Here is a 19130-nt window from a genome sequence, read left to right as displayed (position 1 = left end):
CACCCAACCTGGGGCTCAAACTCACAACCCGAGATCAAGAGTCACGTGCTCTTCCGACCGAGCCAGAGGGGCGCCCCACTAAATGGGTTTTTAATGCATCCATCCCAGTCTCTCTGTGGGCGTGTTTAGACTCAGCAGAGAGCTCGATATGATGGACAAGCAGCGAGGAGTTAGTGGACAGCAGAACAGGAGCACTTCCCAAGATGCCTGAAGGCAGTAAAGGCCTAGAGCCCCGATCGAGAGCCTACCGCAGGAGGACACGTAGACATGAGCCACAGAATGGAAAACTCACAGGTTAGCACTTTGGAGTATTTATTTTGTCTACTTCTAAAATATTTAGTCTGGAACATTTAAACGGATACTTTATTGGTGCACACGCTTGTCCAAATTTACAGCAGCCGACACCGCGTGGAGCTTTGGCAAGGGTTCACGGCTAGCCGATTGTTTAGAAAGCTCCTATGTGAAAAGCCAGATCTTTCTGTGGACGTAGATAAAAAGTGGATCAAGCCAAGTGTATGGAAAATGAGATAATGGGAGATTCAAAGAGTATTCCCATGGGGGCCAGTTTCTCTGATGTCCAACTGAACTACATATTAATGAAGGATGGCAAACGCTCACAGCTGATAAGCAGGCTGTCTCCTGGCAATTATCATAACTCCTGTTGCAAAATAGGTACTTTATTTGGACTTTATCCATTCCTTGACTTGCTCTCTGTGAGGAAGCACAGCCTCAAATAATTGCGGGTCTATTAGCACATCAATTACCTAAAGACCTTGATTTTAGCAAGGAGTGGATTTTAATCAATCACTGCAAACGTTATCGAGAGATTAGTTGTCCCAGAGAATAAAATTAACTACAATTAGACTGTAATAACTTGCAAGTGCCCCTAGCATATATTTTCTAGTTCCTTTAGAACTGATCCGTTCGGCTGCTACCTGGTATAGGGAAAAAAAAAAAATATGTTCAGCCTTTCACAATAATAACTGGAATTAATGTTACCTTTTAACTTCCTTCCTTGAAATGAAAGGAAGAAACTAAACTAATAAATAAATAGCTCACCCTTGAATGTATGAGAGATCTTACTAGACAAGTCAATTTGAGGTGATTAGTAGAAACTGCAGAGTTTGTTAAGGAAGGATCTCATATCCGTCCTGAAATTCAGTCCCGCGTTCTTAAAGCATCGAGTAGAAGAAGGAATGGAGAGGGGTGAAACGAGAAAAAGCAGTAGGCAATTGAGGTAACAAGTGACTGATCTGGCAGATCTCGGAACATGGGAACGGTCTCCAGGCACCGGAAATTCTTGGTGAGGGAACTTATTAAAATATCACGCTTGCTGCATTCATGTTGAACGGGGAACTGTTACAGTGTCTGTAATGACATACTTGAAGACACTTTGGCACACTCTATGATATTATGTGTGTGGCACTTAGTTCAAGCTGCACTTCTGGGGCCATTCCATTTCTATAACCAAGAATCCATAGTCCAAGGGTGGCGCCTAACACTATATGAAAAAGGCTGATTCCAAAGATGGCTACTGAAAGCCCTTTAACTATCTATAGCTCAATCAACACCTGAGGGTTTTCTAATCAGCATAATGAAGGTCAGACATGGACTTGCTCAGGGAAATTAGTGGCTTGTTTAGCACGATCGCTGGTAGAACCGTATTCCGATTAGGTAAAATGAAAATTGTTCTAGGGATGTGACCTGGCTAAAATATTTTGGCAACGTTGCTCATATTTGGGTGGGTAGAATGTGGGGATTCAGGAAGGCCCAAAGCCAGTGTTCTTAGGAATAGCCCCTGCTCTTCACTGATAGCATGCAGGGAGCCCGCTTGGGATTCTCCTTCTCCCTCTCTCTCTCTGCTGCTCCTTCCCTACCTCTCTCCTATCTCTTTCTCTCCGTCTCTCTCTCTCTCAAAATAAAAGAAACTTTTTAAAAAATATTAAAAAGAGAAACACCGCATCCGAGAAGATGCCCTCAATGCCAGGCCTGTTGCCCAAATTAAACCTAGCTGCCTAATCTATCTCTTTGTTTATGCGGCATCATAGAAATAAGTGAACGTGGTGTGCGCGTGTGTGCAGAAGGGATAGGATTGAGATAGCGAACAGAATTTTAAGAATAAGGGCAGCTAGCAGAGTAGGGCCAGGAGAAGAAGGGACTGGAGTAAGAATGAAGTTGGCGTGCTTTTCTGAAGTCAGTGCGTACAATGGCAGAAGAGAATTTCACGGAGAACCATTTGCTAGGACTCTTAGCTCAACCCATCTCCTGCCTTGACATATCTTCCTCTGGGCAAAAAGGCTCATGAACTAAAATAGGCACTTGGGGTGGGGGAGTTAAGCAGACAGCTGGAGCCTTCAGAGCCCTGATGCTGGCCACAGACTTTAAGGCTTTGGGCTGGCCACCTCAACGATCTGGGTCTAATTTGAGTGGGGAAAGAAGTCTCTGGTACCACATTCGTTGGATTGAGCTTTCTCACCAACACACGTGTATTGCCCAAATCAGGAAGGGGGTTCCCTATCCTTGACTGCCCTTAAATAGTTGTGTCCATGTTTGGCAGGTCTTCATGGAGAATACTTGCTCTGTTCATTTGTAAAACATGGAGAGAAATGACTGGTGAGTTCCCATAAAGTCACAGATAGACCTTTCCTAGGTCGCGACTGACCTGTCGGAGATGAGTCTTATTGGTATGTGGGCCTGGAAACCTCGGGGTGAGAAGCAAAAACTGTGAGCATTGATTGGCCTGGTTTGAGTCCCATTTCCTCTTGTAGAGGCTCAGTTTCCACATCTCTAAAATGGTAATAATAAAAATAAAATAGTAATAATAATAATAATATCACCTCCCTTTGGGATGCTGTGAGGTTTAATCACATCCACATGGTATGGAGCATATGGAGGTACCTACTGAATTCTTCCACGTCCATCACCCCTGGAGTCAAATAGCTCCAGAAGCCTGATAGCCTCTACAGGGATAAATTTGCTTTCTGAAAAGGCTGTGTGACGAAATCTCCTTTATTTTACATGTTAATTTTATTTCAAAGTGGAGAGAGAAGCTACAACCTGTTTTCACTGATATTTGAGTAAATAAAGACCACACATACTCCACGGGAGAGATTAATGTCCTAGGGGAACAAGGTGAAATTAGGCGGTGGAAAAGAGCTGCATGAAAGAAGCAGCCTCATTTTCCACGTATGGACATATTCTCTCATTTACTGATTCATTCAGAAAGCACTCCTTCTCAGACGGCCATATCAGAAAGCACTGGAAAAAAACTGGGGCAAGGGGAACAAATGATTTGTGGTAGGCACCGTGGTCGTCCTCCCCAAGTAATTCACTCTGAACTTGGAGAAACGCCAACACGTCATCAAATGTGTCCTTGGTTTCCTTCCTTTCCCTACTTCATTTTATTTCATTTTTCTAGAGAGAGAGAGAAAGAGAGAGCAAGCAGGGGAGAGGGGCAAAGGGTGAGAGAGAGAATCTTAAGCAGGTTCCACACTCGGTGCGGAGCCCGACGCGAGGCTGAGCCCACGAACGGTGAGATCATGACCTGAGCCGAAATCAAGATTCGGTTACTCCCCCACCTGAGCCACCCAGTGCCCCCTCATCTGCCTACATTTAATTCGTCAGCAAGACAATCCTCCTCCGCTCTCAGAAAATGAACTGAGTCCATCACTTTGAGGCCAAGCCCCCATCACCTTGCTGGATGACTGAAGCGGTCTCCTAGAGCATGACCCTGCTCTCACTCTTGCTCTTACAGAGTCGGTTCTTCACACAATGGCCGCAGCAGTATTTTTAAAAACGTAAGTCAGATCAAGTTCCTCTCCAGCTTAAAACCATCTAGTAGCCTCCCCTCCTGTTTCGGCTAAAAATTCCAGTGCACGAAGGGGGCCTTGGGAGCCCAGTGCCAGATTCTCAGACCCGCGTGCACCCCCTCTCTCGTGTCTGGTTTCTTCACATTAGCGATTCCCTCTGATACATCCATGGCTTTTTTTTTTTTTTCTCGTTTTTAATGTCATTTGGTTCTCAGAGAGGCCTTTCACGGCTGTCGGATCATTTGGCGGCACTCCATCCTATTCTAGTTCTCTGCTTTGCGAGGATGCTCTTTGATTTTGTTTGTTTTGTTAGTAGTTTGCGTTTACATAGAGGTTCCTGTGTGTCGCTCATCATCTAAATCCTTTTACGTGTTTTAAGCAGACCCCGTCTCGGGTGATCCCTTGCCCTTCCAGAGCGTCCATGAACATCCAGAGACACGGTCGCAAAGGTGGGACCGCCTGTCCTTTTTTCCACCGTTGTGTCTTTAGACTTAGCGCAAGGTGTAGGTGCAGAGGAAGGGCTCAGTTAATACCTGTTGAATAAATGATTGGTGACTCTTAAGTTTCTCCTGGATTTTATAGCCATTAATTGCCACTAGATGGTAATACAAGGATCTCAAAATTATGTGGAAAATGCGATTTCTCAGGGCGCCTGGGCGGCTCAGTCGGTTAAGCATCTGACTCCTGATTTGGGCTCTGGTCACGATTTCACGGTTCGTGCGATCAAGCCTCACATCAGGCTCTGAGCCGACAGCGTGGAGCCTCCTTGGGATTCTCTCTTTCCCTCTCTCTCTCTGCCCCTTCCCCTGCACACTGTTTCTCTCTAAAAATGCATAAACATTTTTAACAAATGCAATTTCTCACCTTCCCCCCCAAATAACTTTTTCCTCCTGTGCTCTGTACATCAGCAAACGTGAACAGCCACCTGCACCATGGCCCAAGAGCCGGAAACAACGTCACAGTGACCCCGAGCAGATTTCTCTTCTGCCCACTACTAGTGAAATAGTCTAAACTCCTTAAAATCATCTGAACCCCCGAGGTCCTGTATGAGCTAGGCCTTGTTTCATTAGTCGAATTCGTCTCCACCATGTCCACCCTCCTGCACCGCTCCAGGTCGTACATTATAATGTTACCATAATAAATGCTTGTTCACGTTTAAGGAGGCATACACGCTGCCCTCCTCAGATCGCAACACTGGTCTCTCCCATTTTATTCCACCCACCCAGCACCACTGCCCCCGACCCGGCCTGGCCCCGACAACAACCTCACGCAAGCTTCTCCTTGATAATTCCCATCTCCTTTAAAGACCCATTTCCTCTGGGAAATGAGCTTTCTCTCTTGCCTCCCAGGGCATGCTGAAACATGGCTCTGAGTCGGGATGCCTGGAGCAGAGTCCCGAGAATATGTATTTTTTTTAAAAAGCCCCCCAGGTGGTATTGACTCGGGACTATCATGAATCATCCTAACACACGGCATTGTAGGTGGGCATTTATTTGTCTGTATTCTTCACTACACTGTGAGCGCTGTGAGACAGGGAACATATCCGTCTAGTTCACTTTCTGAGAAACATACAATCTCGTCGTAAGAGACCCTCAATAATTTTTTCCAATAAATAAAGGTGTAAACTTTGTGACTTTTCTTTGAATTTCCAGGGCTCTGTAAGTGGAGAGTTGGTATATAGGAGTATCTGGTAAGTGAAATGTAGCCGAGTCATTTTAGTAATCATGCCTCACACCAATCTACTGTAATATTATTCACATTTTTCCCCTAGCTTTGATATCATACCCAGGATTGTACATGAGATATCTGTTAGAGCTTAAATCCTGAGTGCTAATGGTTTCTGATTTTCCTTATGTAGAAATGGAAAAAAAAATTGCCAAAAGTGAAAGCCAATATTAGCCTCCTTGACAGATTCCGTACCCTTGATCAATATTTACCAAGAGCTTCTTTTGAGAATAACGTTGTAAGATATGTGTTAAGAATAAATTGTTAAGTATAAATGCCATTACCAAAGTCCAGGGAAATGTCAGGGTAAAGGTATGTAAGAGTGAATTAGATGAAAGTGTACACGCGCGCGCGCGCACACACACACACACACACACACGCTTCAAGCTAGGGTAATATTGCCTGTGAATATTAACTAACATTTTTCCAAGTGTTATGCTGAAACTAATTTGAAGCCTTATCAATTGAAATAGAAATGAAATGTTTTCCCCCTTAAGAACAATTTTTTTTTTTTAAATAGCCCCTTGTGTCCTACTTGCAAGTTTCTTGCTAATCATCACAGTGCAGTGTGTTTTATTATCACCCTTCCCTCTTTGCCGCTATGTAAATCATAAAAAATGTCTTAAGATAGTTTGGAAAATCAATACTGGTCTTCGTGTTTTTTAAATGCCATAATTAAATATGACTACCTCAGGGTATTTATAATACTTCAAGAACTAGGTAGGACACAAAGAATTGCTCGGATAATTGACATGACTTTCTACTTTGGTTTTGTCAAAAGGAAATCTACGTGTTGGCAACTCTGTCTTCCAATTATATAAGGTAGTCAATTTCTTCATTAAAAGCACCTCTTGGGGTGCCTGCGTGGCTCTTTGGGTTCAGCGGGTGGCCGACTCTTGATTTCAGCTCAGGTCATGATCTCACAGTCCTGGGATCAAGCCACGCGTTGGGCTCCATGCTGAATGTGGGGCCTGCTTGGGATTCTCTCTCTCCCACTCGCTCTGCCCCTTCCCGCTCTCTCTCTCTCTCTCAAAACAAACAAGCAAAAAAAAAAAAAACTTTATAAAAGTCCATGTGTATCAGCTTAATAATGTGTAATCATGGTAGCGCATTTTGATAAGTTTTACAGAGTATAAAATACAACCCTTAGTGTCATATGTGGAGGTGATTATGGTGAGTAGTTGGTATCTTTTTACAGGAGTGGAAATGGACTTCTCTTCCAGCAATTTGCCGTTAACTGGTGGAAGCAACTTGGCTTACTGTTTTGAGAAAAGCAGAAGCTGCTTCTGTGCCCAAATGTAAAACTAATGGTGATTGATTAGGAAAGACTAACAGGGGCCCTGGAGGGAAAGTGTGGGAACCATGCCATGCAGTTGCTAGCCTTGATTTTGAATGAAATACCCATGTGGACAAGGATGTGTAGAATTCATTTTTTTTTTTTTTCCTGAACGGATAAGGCTAATTCCTGAGGAAATTGGATACTGAAGGTGCACAAAATGCTCTCAAACCCTGAGTTGTGTGCGAGCTGGGCCCCTCCTTATTTGTGGAGAATTAAACACATTCCGTCAAATTTATACTACTAAAAGCTGTGCCTTTATTCAGTATGCCTTCTGCCAAGGGCGTGACCCTTTTTATTAAGTGCATCCTCTCTTTATTTATTTTTTTTTTTAATTTTTTTTTCAACGTTTATTTATTTTTGGGACAGAGAGAGACAGAGCATGAACGGGGGAGGGGCAGAGAGAGAGAGGGAGACACAGAATCGGAAACAGGCTCCAGGCTCTGAGCCATCAGCCCAGAGCCCGACGCGGGGCTCGAACTCACGGACCGTGAGATCGTGACCTGGCTGAAGTCGGACGCTTAACCGACTGCGCCACCCAGGCGCCCCATCCTCTCTTTAAAAATAAGTATTCCCAGGGCACCTGGGTGGCCCAGTCGGCTAGGCATCCGACTTCGGCTCAGGTCACAATCTCATGGTTCATGAGTTCAAGCCCCGCATTGGGCTCTGGGCTGTCGGCACAGAGCCAGCTTCAAACCCACTGTCTCCCTTTCTCTCTGCCCCTCCCCCTGCCCTCAAATAAAAAAACATTACAAAACAAAACTATTCCCAACTCCAGGCTACGAAGCATATGGGGTTCTCCTCTTAATGACCACCTTTGAAAATTGACTTACCATTTTGCCCGGAGAAGAGCAGAAGGAGGAAGAAGGAAGGGAATGAGACCGTAGAAGAGGGAGAGAAGAACACGCAGATTTGGAGACTAATTGCAACAGCCAATTCCAAGTGGAAAGGAAAACCAGTCCTTAAAAGGGCAGTGGAAAAGCCTGGAACCCTCACAGCCAGCCTCCTCTGGGGACGCCGACCGGGACATTGCCCTCCTGCAATCCACAGGGTGTTCTGCAGTTAGGCTTGGAGCAGCTAAGTGCAACAGGCCTCCCTTACCTCCACCCCTGCCCTGTGCTCTGAACCCTGGGAGAGGAGCAGCCCCGGAAGACAGCCAGACAGCCGCAGGTGCACCATGGTGTCGCAGAGGTGGGTGGAGATGGGGGCGGGCGGGGGGCGGGGGCAGCTGAGAGAATAGAAAGGCGACATGCTCAAGTAGCTTCTGTCGTGGGCGGGGACCTGGTGACTGACCCAGAGTAAAGTCGGACACTGGAGGGAGGAAATGGCAGGAAGAGAAGGGCTGTGGGAATCTGAACTGCAGGACATTCTCGGTGCCTCCCCCTTCCCAGTCACGGAGCAAAGGAAGAAAGATGTGGGTCAGTAACTTGCTTCACTAATGAGTCTGGGGAGAGCTGAGAATCCTTCAGCCCAAATAACCATTTGTGAATGGAAACAGGAGGAAAAAATGCGGAAAAGCATTTGTGCTGCATTTTTGGCACTTTGGCTGGTATGCCAGAGGGGAAACTGTTCAAAACCTGTGGCTTTATTGAGATAGTACATGTACTCTGCATTCTACCCGAATAAGGAAGTATATTAATTTTCACCCAGATATAAGAACCAGTGGCTTCAGCTGGGAGAGAGAGAGAGTGGTTCGAAGTTCGCAAGGACTGTGGACAGAAGACCGCTGTACCAGCCTGTGAACTCACCCCCAAGTCGTCGGCCTCCTGGAAGAGCCCGAGCTCTGAGGCTTGAAGAGTAAAGTGGGAAGGAGCTGATACCTAAATTCAAGGGAGCCAGCTGCCATCCAGAGGGGGTGCCTCTACTGTAGTCTGTTCAGGCCACTGAAATAAAATGCCACAGCCCAGAAGGCTTAAAGTAACAGAGATTTCTCTCTAACAGTTCCGGAGACAGATCGGAGTGCCAGCATGTGTCAGAAGGACCCCCTCCTGGTCACAGCCTCTTGCAGCCACATGGAGGGGGTGGCGTGGGGGGGAGCTCTCTGGAGCCTCTTTTTTTTTTTTAAGTTTATTTATTTACTTAGAGGGAGAGGGAGCGTGAGCAGGGTAGGGGTGGGGAGAGAGGAAGAGAGAGAATCCCAAGCAGGCTCCACAGTCTTAGCGCAGAGCCTGACCAGGGGCTCGAACACATGAACCGTGAGAGCATGACGTGAGCCAAAGTCAGATGCTCAACCAACTGAGCCTCCCAGGGGGCCCCGGAGCCTCTTTTGTAAAAAGCACCAGTGGCATTCCTGAGAGTTCCACCTTCATAACGTAAGCACCTCCCACCTACTGATACGATCACCATTGGGGGTTATGATACCAGCATATCCGTTTTAGGGGAACACAAGCTCTCAGATCACAGCCGCCTCCGAAAAGGAATGCTTTGAGGCGGCGATGACGACAGCGTTTGCAGAATTTTCATCAATTCCTCTTTATGCTGACTTCTCGTATCTTTGAGAGCAAATAATGAAAATAGAAACCACAGGCTAACACCTTTGAATGGCAGCGGTCTGAATAAGGTACGAGAATCTCAAGGTGAGGTTAGCTTTTGAATATTTGCTCTGGTTTTTACTCACTCTAATTCATATATAGTTGTTATAATGATTAGAGTACAGTATGTAAATTGTCTAGGACACAGAGGACTTACAATAAATGTTAGCTCTCATCTTCTATTTACCTGAAAAGTTAACCCTGATTTATTGGCTGACGCGTACTAAGGCAGACTTTCACCAGGTAACTGTTTTGAGAGTTGTATAAAAATTTTTTTTTTTTACTAATTATTCTAATGTAAAATTTTAGATGTGCCTTTGATCTTCTGTAGTAAAATCATCTTAATAATGGTAACATATACCACGGGAAATGTAACTGCCACGTAAGATGTTTGAAATCAAATTCTGGACTGGAATAGCAAGGCAGGAAGGGGACGGTAGCGGTACGCTCCGATGAAAAGACATTGATGTGCTTGCTTGGCCAGAAGTATGGCCAGGTTGAGAGAACCAGAGAGATCCCAAGCCATAGGATAGGGCAGCCAGATGGATGGAGCTGTGGCCTTTCGTGAAGAAATGCACCCACTGGCAGCCAGTGGGCGAGCAGGGTCAAATTTGGGACACACATCCTGACCTCACTCTGCTCATGCCTTTTCTTTTTTTTTTAATTTTTTTTTTTCAACGTTTATTTATTTTTGGGACAGAGAGAGACAGAGCATGAACGGGGGAGGGGCAGAGAGAGAGGGAGACACAGAATCCGAAGCAGGCTCCAGGCTCTGAGCCATCAGCCCAGAGCCCGATGCGGGGCTCGAACTCATGGACCGCGAGATCGTGACCTGGCTGAAGTCGGACGCTTAACCGACTGCGCCACCCAGGCGCCCCTGCTCATGCCTTTTCTACTGGAGTCTCCCATTGCCTGAACTCAGTGAGAAGCCAGAGCGAATCTGGGAAAGGGAACAAAGGTTATCCCACTCTGTGTGTGTGTGTGTGTGTGTGTGTGTGTGTGTGTGTGCGCGCGCGTGCGCGCACGTGTATGTAAAATCAAAGTCAGAAGAGGCTCATTCCAGGATCTCCACCCCGAGTACCCCCTCCCCCCGTTCCCAACATAAGGTCAAGTGCCAAAACCTGATTATTTAGGTTTGCAAGACAAATAACTAAGGCAGTTAACTATATCTGGGCAGAAGGTCAGAGCAGTGATTCATCACGTAATTTTCAACTTGTTGTTTGCACTGATAGGATAGCAGGGAAATGACTTCACTGGCCTGAAATCCCGACTCTGTTCTTTGGAGAGAAAGAAAGATGGCTCCAAACTGAGATCAGATGTGAGTGGGTTAAAATTTCCATCTGCTTCTTGAGAAAGGCGGACATAAATCCCCCAGCGAACAGGCCATCTATTATTTACCTCACTTCATCCAGTACTCAGGGCACTAAAAGTATCACCACGGGGACCCCAGTTTGGCCTTTTAACTAATAACTTTTTGTGGGGAGGGATCTGTTTTGCTCTTCGAGAGGGATGGTATGTTCCACCAGATGAAAGCTTTCAGATGTTCATGAAATTGGATTCATCCCTGACCCACTTCCCTGTGCGTTGCGTTTCCACCTGAGGGTGAACTCGAGGGATAGCCAATTGGGAGATAATGTCCTAAGCATGCCTGTCACATTTGTTTTCCAGGGCAAACGATGCAAGTGAGGATTTCAGTATAACAAAGAGGTAAGTAGCAGTTCATATGTTCAAGTGAGTCCAGAGCAAATATGCAATCTGTAATTAGTGAGCGGACGACCTAGTCACTGCTTTTTATTTGAAGAGATCTGGGTTCCTACAGGAAACAATCTCTGAGTTTGGGAAGGACCAGAGATGATCATCTCCACCAAACCTAGGAAACATACCCAAGAAGCCCCCTCGTTCCTTTGGTCCAAAGTATGTGGGGCCATGGAAGAGGCAAGCCATAAACGCTGCTACAAATTTTGACACCAAAGGATTTTTTTCTATCATATATTGACAGTGGTCAGTCCTATGCTGTTATTTTATACTCACATTTCTCTGTAGACAGCCTTTAGATGAGACTGCCCTTTATTTCAGATGCTCCTTAGATCTCTATGAAAACAGTGATAAAGTTATCAACCATAGACTTCCAAGAAATCCACTGAGCCTGGGAAATGTAGAGAAAAAGGCACTGAGCTGGGTGTTACTGTAAAACGTTTTTGAGAATGTTTTATCCATTGGAAAGTAAGTGGGCTGGTGCTTAAAAAGTATTTCACTTCCAAATTGCCTCAGTATGGACGTATGTTTCTATGTAACGTGCCAGAGTATTCTGTTTTTGAAAAATGCATATTTATTTTTGAGACAGAGGGGAGGGGTGGAGGAGAGAGAGGGGGACAGAGGATCTGAAGCAGGTTCTGCGCTGACAGCAAAGTCTGACGCTGGTCTCAGACCCACGAACCCGTGAGATGCTCACTTGAGCCAGTATCAAGAATCAGACGCTTATGCTACTGAGCCACTCAGGCGCTCCTACCCCCGTTTTTGAATGTTTATTTTTGAGAGTCGAGTAGTCTTTTTAAGGCATAGGCATTATGTTTGTTTTGCTTAAAGCCCCGCAAGTGTTTCCTCGTTTTGCTTAAAACCCGAGCCCCCTCAGTATGGGTTTGAAGGCCAAGTGTGGTCTGGCCCCCGCCTGCCTTTCCCACCTCATTTGCTCCCGCCTCTCCTTGAACCAGACCCTAGCCATGCTGAGCCCTTTGCTGTTCCTTGAGTGCATCAACCTTGTTCTTGCCTCGGGGACTTTATACTTTTTGTCCCCTTTGCCTGGACAGCTCTTCTCTGAGCTCTTCGTTGGGCCCTTCGTCGGTCTTTACTCCTAACCCTGATTCGTGTTCTCTTCAGAGCACGCCCCATTAGGTGAAATTTTCCTATTTGTCTATGGGCGTGTGGTCTGTCTGTCTTCCCTCCAGAATGTAATCACCTTGAGGACAAAGACTTTTCCAATGAGAGCTTTGTCATTAGCACATAAGGCAATAATAGTTGGCCACAAATAAGCTGTTTCTCCATAAACAGCTCTTGAGTGAATGAGTGTAGCATCTCTGAATTGAAGCCCTGCATCCTGAATCCTCTTCTGGTTTTATCCGTAGCCTCCAGATAAACATGACTTGGATTTGAACTTGAGTTTATCCCTTATAAAATACGGTAATGTCAATTCTTGATCTCCGAGAGTCATACTCTTCGCAAGTAGCTTGGGATTCTTCAGACAAGCTATGTCAAAATTGTATCTGTAGCCATGGGAGAGCTGTTAGATGAGCTTGCTCAAAGGTTCTGGTGTTTGAGTAGCCATCTTGAACCAGTGTCGTTGAATGTAACTAAATGCCTCTTGAATTAACAAATGCACCCTCTATGCTTAGCATGGTAAAGGTTCAGCGCACTGCTAAGTGAAAGGACATTTACTAGTCAATGGTCATTGTTGTTGTATTCGTATAATACTGCTTCCCGTGGGGGTTTGTTTTCATGGAGTAAATGTGTTGATCATACTGACACACATATTGTCTATGAAACCACTACGTTTGCTGATTCCAATGAATGATTTGACATTCCGTTTGCCTAGCTGTCTCTCATGTACCTGGGTAATGTGAATCAATCCCTAAGAGGTGAATCTTTGTTTTGGATGTGGGCTTCCTTTAAAAGCAAAACAAAACGAAACGAAACAAAACAAAACAAAACATGGTATTCCAGTGCTACCTTACGAGTAGAGAGCCAGTCGGCTTTTAAAAAGTGAATACTCCTGTCCACCACTCACATCAAGAACCTCCTCATTCCACTCCAGAGGTCCTTACAGATTAATTTTGCCTGTTCTTTCACTTCATCTAAGTGGAATAACATAGCATTCACCCTTTTGCTCTGTATTTATCCATATTTTTGTCATGTAGCAATATTTGCTCTTTTCTCTTGGTATATAGTATTCCATTGTCCGTTACCACAATTCTTTTTTTTTGTTTGTTTTTTTTTGTTTTTACTATTTTATTTTATTTTTTTTAATCTTTTTTTATTTTATTTTTTATTTTTTTTATTTTTTTATTTTTTATTTATATATGAAATTTATTGTCAAATTGGTTTCCATACAACACCCAGTGCTCATCCCAAAAGGTGCCCTCCTCAATACCCATCACCCACCCTCTCCTCCCTCCCACCCCCCATCAACCCTCAGCTTGTTCTCAGTTCTCAACAGTCTCTTATACTTTGGCTCTCTCCCACTCTAACCTCTTTTTTTTTTTTTTTTTCCTTCCCCTCCCCCATGGGTTCCTGTTAAGTTTCTCAGGATCCACATAAGAGTGAAACCATATGGTATCTGTCTTTCTCTGTATGGCTTATTTCACTTAGCATCACACTCTCCAGTTCCATCCACGTTGCTACAAAAGGCCATATTTCATTTTTTCTCATTGCCACGTAGTATTCCATTGTGTATATAAACCACAATTTCTTTATCCATTCATCAGTTGATGGACATTTAGGCTCTTTCCATAATTTGGCTATTGTTGAGAGTGCTGCTATGAACATTGGGGTACAAGTGCCCCTATGCATCAGTACTCCTGTGTCCCTTGGATAAATTCCTAGCAGTGCTATTGCTGGGTCATAGGGTAGGTCTATTTTTAATTTTCTGAGGAACCTCCACACTGCTTTCCAGAGCGGCTGCACCAATTTGCATTCCCACCAACAGTGCAAGAGGGTTCCCGTTTCTCCACATCCTCTCCAGCATCTATAGTCTCCTGATGTGTTCATTTTGGCCACTCTGACTGGCGTGAGGTGATACCTGAGTGTGGTTTTGATTTGCATTTCCCTGATAAGGAGCGACGCTGAACATCTTTTCATGTGCCTGTTGGCCATCCGGATGTCTTCTTTAGAGAAGTGTCTATTCATGTTTTCTGCCCATTTCTTCACTGGGTTATTTGCTTTTCGGGTGTGGAGTTTGGTGAGCTCTTTATAGATTTTGGATACTAGCCCTTTGTCCGATATGTCATTTGCAAATATCTTTTCCCATTCCGTTGGTTGCCTTTTAGTTTTGTTGGTTGTTTCCTTTGCTGTGCAGAAGCTTTTTATCTTCATAAGGTCCCAGGAATTCACTTTTGCTTTTAATTCCCTTGCCTTTGGGGATGTGTCGAGTAAGAGATTGCTACGGCTGAGGTCAGAGAGGTCTTTTCCTGCTTTCTCCTCTAAGGTTTTGATGGTTTCCTGTCTCACATTCAGGTCCTTTATCCATTTTGAGTTTATTTTTGTGAATGGTGTGAGAAAGTGGTCTAGTTTCAACCTTCTGCATGTTGCTGTCCAGTTCTCCCAGCACCATTTGTTAAAGAGACTGTCTTTTTTCCATTGGATGTTCTTTCCTGCTTTGTCAAAGATGAGTTGGCCATACGTTTGTGGGTCTAGTTCTGGGGTTTCTATTCTATTCCATTGGTCTATGTGTCTGTTTTTGTGCCAATACCATGCTGTCTTGATGAGGACAGCTTTGTAGTAGAGGCTAACGTCTGGGATTGTGATGCCTCCTGCTTTGGTCTTCTTCAAAATTACTTTGGCTATTCGGGGCCTTTTGTGGTTCCATATGAATTTTAGGATTGCTTGTTCTAGTTTCGAGAAGAATGCTGGTGCAATTTTGATTGGGATTGCATTGAATGTGTAGATAGCTTTGGGTAGTATTGACATTTTGACAATATTTATTCTTCCAATCCATGAGCAGGGAATGTCTTTCCATTTCTTTAAATCTTCTTCAATTACCTTCATAAGCTTTCTATAGTTTTCAGCATACAGGTCCTTTACATCTTTGGTTAGATTTATTCCTAGGTATTTTATGCTTCTTGGTGCAATTGTGAATGGGATCAGTTTCTTTATTTGTCTTTCTGTTGCTTCATTGTTAGTGTATAAGAATGCAACTGATTTCTGTACATTGATTTTGTATCCTGCAACTTTGCTGAATTCATGTATCAGTTCTAGCAGACTTTTGGTGGAGTCTATCGGATTTTCCATGTATAATATCATGTCATCTGCAAAGAGCGAAAGCTTGACTTCATCTTTGCCAATTTTGATGCCTTTGATTTCCTTTTGTTGTCTGATTGCTGATGCTAGCACTTCCAACACTATGTTAAACAACAGCGGTGAGAGTGGGCATCCCTGTCGTGTTCCTGATCTCAGGGAAAAAGCTCTCAGGTTTTCCCCGTTGAGGATGATGTTAGCTGTGGGCTTTTCATAAATGGCTTTTATGATCTTTAAGTATGTTCCTTCACCACAATTCTTTTTATCTATTTATGTACTGTTTGTATTCCCAGAGTTTGTTTTCAATGAAGCTTGCTATGGGTCTTTAAAAATACTCTGTTAGAGTCCATATATACGCCTTTGTGTTGGGTATACCCACAGCTGGTATTAGTTGTATGTGTGTATGTGTGTCCAGATTTATTGGTTGTATGTATGTTAGTTGTATGTCCAGACTTATTAGGTATGGGCCAAGAATTTATGGAAGTAATTGCATCAAGGTGTACTGTCTGTGAGTCTGATTTGCTCTCAGTTATTTTAATTTTTGCCATTTTTGTGGATATTTAATAGTATATTTTGCACTTGTTTTTCCTTAATGATACATGATGTTGAGTAGCTTTTGATGCATTCATTGACCATTTGGAAACTAGAAATAAATTATATTTATTGACCTTTCTGCAAATTAGGAAAAATTCTCCATTTATCAAGATGCCCCAAAGCCGTCTTCTGGGAAAACTCACAAAAACCTTACATATCTACAATGACTTGAAGGTTCATGACAGTGTCTGGGGATGTCTGGTGCCCAACCTGATGTGTGCAGTGAACCGTAGTCCCTGATAGACACCACTGCAGACATTAAAGGTAAGTTAAAAACTCACCTCAGAAATTTACATTGGCCAAAGGAAAGAGGGACACTGATCTTGTAGAAGACTCTCTGGGACCGTAAGAAGTTAAAGTAGACCAGACACTCAGGAGAGGAAGAGACAACTGTGCCACTGAGTTCTGTTAGGAAAGTCTCCTATGAAAGGATAGACTTGACTTAGAGAGTGTGCACCATGGGTGAATTTCAAAGTACTTTATCACCTGTCTTTGTAGCCACCGACCTGTCGCCTGGATACCAACCGTAACAGGCTTATAGCTTAACAGATGCATGTTAGTCCCGGGCAGCAGAATGCTAGGGACCGACATGGACACAGAAGGTATTTGGAGAAAAATTTGCACGCAAAAAAGATGATATGATTTGCTTAGACCTGGCCCCTAGGTTCAGTGTTAAGAAATCTAAATTCTGCTATTAACCAGTGTCGCTAATCCACTGTGATGTCATGCAAATCAATATATATCCCTATAAGGAAATTTGCTTATATCTTTGAATGTAAGAATACTATAGTCCTCATTAATCCTCATTTGTTTCAGACAATATAGGTTGAGATTTAAAAATCGATAAAACCTGTTACCAACAGAAGATATTGTTGTTGGATAATTAAATGGCTACTATTAAGTGTTTCAGGTTCTTTTAGATTTACTGTAAGAAATGGGAATCTCAGAACATAGAAAACGACTTTCACTAGATGTACATTTAGGTAGATAAAACACCACTTAAAAGTTGTTCTAAATTCCAAACAGAAGCATAGTCGTATTTATAAAACCTAACCTTACCAAAATTAAAAAAAAAAAAAAAACTCTGTTTGTGATAAGTCTCCTGACCTTTAGCTTTTTATCAATATAATTTGATATGATAGGAGAAAGCTTGCAGCATATGAAGTATTTTCATTAGATATGCATTCAGATGCAAGAAAGCCCCATTTAAAAGTAATCTACATTCAGAATCCAAGCCATGGTAATATTTATAAAACCTATCAAAATTAAAAAAAAAATCTAATTGTTTAGTGACAAGTCTCATGACCTTTAGATTGCCTATTGCATTCAATTTTATTTTTAGTCCTTTCAATTATCATCCCTATACTCAGATATCTTACAGTGAATTAATTCTTATGTGGGAGAATTTCATCTTCTTTGTGGGGGGTATGAGTCATTATTCCTTTTATCTTATGCACAGCATTTCTCCCATCACCATTTGGGTAATAATGAACTATTTAAGCATTTCTGAATATAGAGAGTAAGGCATGAGTTTGATGGTCATTTATTTGGAGTGAGGAAAATGATCTTATAATGTTGGTGATTATGCTAATTACTTCAACGGGGTGGATTCAGTATGTGAATAGAGAAAAATGAAACACGAGAAACTAATAATGTCCCTAAAACACACAAACAGCATGTATAAATGATTTAACTTTATGCAGCCTTAGGAACGAGAAGTTAAGTAAAATTACATAGGGTACTTTAGATTAAAATTTGATCAACTTTTATGTTAGCTCTCTTTGCCTTTATTATTTTCTCTGATTCTCTGAATTTTGATGTCAGTATTTTATATGCAATTGTGCTGGCTCTCTGCTTCAAAACTTAAATAAAGCGTTGCCTTTAATAATTGCCTCTGCAGCAGACAGTTCAGTCCTTTCGAGAAAACACGAGCCTCTCTAGGTCAGCTTGCTTTTATAATGGTTTTGGGAAATCCAAAGGGCGCATATAAATAAGTGTATTTGAGAGCTTTTGGCAAAACGGTGCATGATGTGTAGGTAATCGCTAAGATACCGTCAACTGAATTTCAATTTAGGCCGGCTAACAAACTGGAAAGCGAACATAGCTAATTTAAACAAGGTTTGGTGGAGGGGAAACAAAGTCACTTACTGCCACTCTTCTTAAAGTGGATTGTACATGATATTTAATTACTGGTACCCATGCTCTGAATTAATTAAGCAACCACAGCCTTGCAAGATGTTACGGAATGTGGACGCAGACGGGGTGAAGGGGCTGGAGTTGATATCCTCCGGAAATGGCTAGGCAAATAAGAATGTGCCAAAACGTCTCAGTGAGAACAAGTCAACTGGCCTGGAAAGGTAAAAAGAGAACCGGGGAGCTGTTCCATGGGTAGGAACCAGTAATAGAGTACTGATTTCTTTTCCTCACTGTATGTCTCAGAATAGGTATGTGTATGGAGTTCCCTTAATATTTTCAGACAAACTTTTGTGTGCTTATTCTCTTTCCTCCTTAACCACAGGCATAGTTTACAATGCCATATTGCGTAGTCATGCAGAAAAAAGAAAATATATATTGGTGACCAGAAAAAAGAATATTTGTGAGTTACATTCTCCTATTAATGATACTTAAATACGTATTAAAACTAGCTTAGAATAATACTAGCTTAGAAACACTATTCCGATTCAGTTGGGAATTCGCCCACTAGTACCATTTTGGATTTTAAACAAATGTCCCAAAAATGGCATTCATTTATTCCATAAACGTCGACCGAATGCAAAGTGGCAGAAACCGCTGCGGTCTACCAATCTCCTTTCTTCCTCACTGAATAAACCAGTTTCTTAGTTTCACCTGGATACACAGCCCCCCCCCCCCCCCCCCAGATAAGCGCTATTTTTCCCAGCTTCTCTTGGAAATGGCTTGGAGTGCCCAGTGACTAGGTTCTGGTCGCAGTCCAGCACAAGAGATGGGGTGCCTCGGGAGAGAAGGACACCTCCCGTTTCTCCTTCCCACCGCGTGGGAGATCCTCCAATAAGAAACCACCATGCGGCGCCTGGGTGGCGCAGTCGGTTGAGCGTCCGACTTCCGCTCAGGTCACGATCTCACGGTTTGTGAGTTCGAGCCCCGTGTCAG

General features: G+C 43.3%; 1 protein-coding gene across 20 annotated transcripts in view; it reads left to right on the top strand.

Moving 5' to 3' along the window:
• Positions 1–19130, top strand: part of LOC147580697 (uncharacterized) — a 403830-nt gene that overhangs the window by 238284 nt on the left and 146416 nt on the right. For all 20 annotated transcript variants that reach the window (XR_015251004.1, XR_015251003.1, XR_015251002.1 and 17 more), the window contains 2 exons: positions 11070–11108; positions 16091–16265. The gene's annotated coding sequence lies outside the window, so the exon portion shown is untranslated. The remainder of the gene's footprint in view (positions 1–11069; positions 11109–16090; positions 16266–19130) is intronic.

The sequence above is a fragment of the Puma concolor genome, chromosome B2, assembly GCF_028749965.1.
Source record: "Puma concolor isolate L17-30 chromosome B2, mPumCon1.1.hap2, whole genome shotgun sequence".
In the NCBI taxonomy this organism is placed as follows: Eukaryota; Metazoa; Chordata; class Mammalia; order Carnivora; family Felidae; genus Puma; species Puma concolor.
The sequence above is the reverse complement of the archived record's forward strand: the minus strand, read 5'-3'. Positions and strand labels throughout refer to the sequence as shown.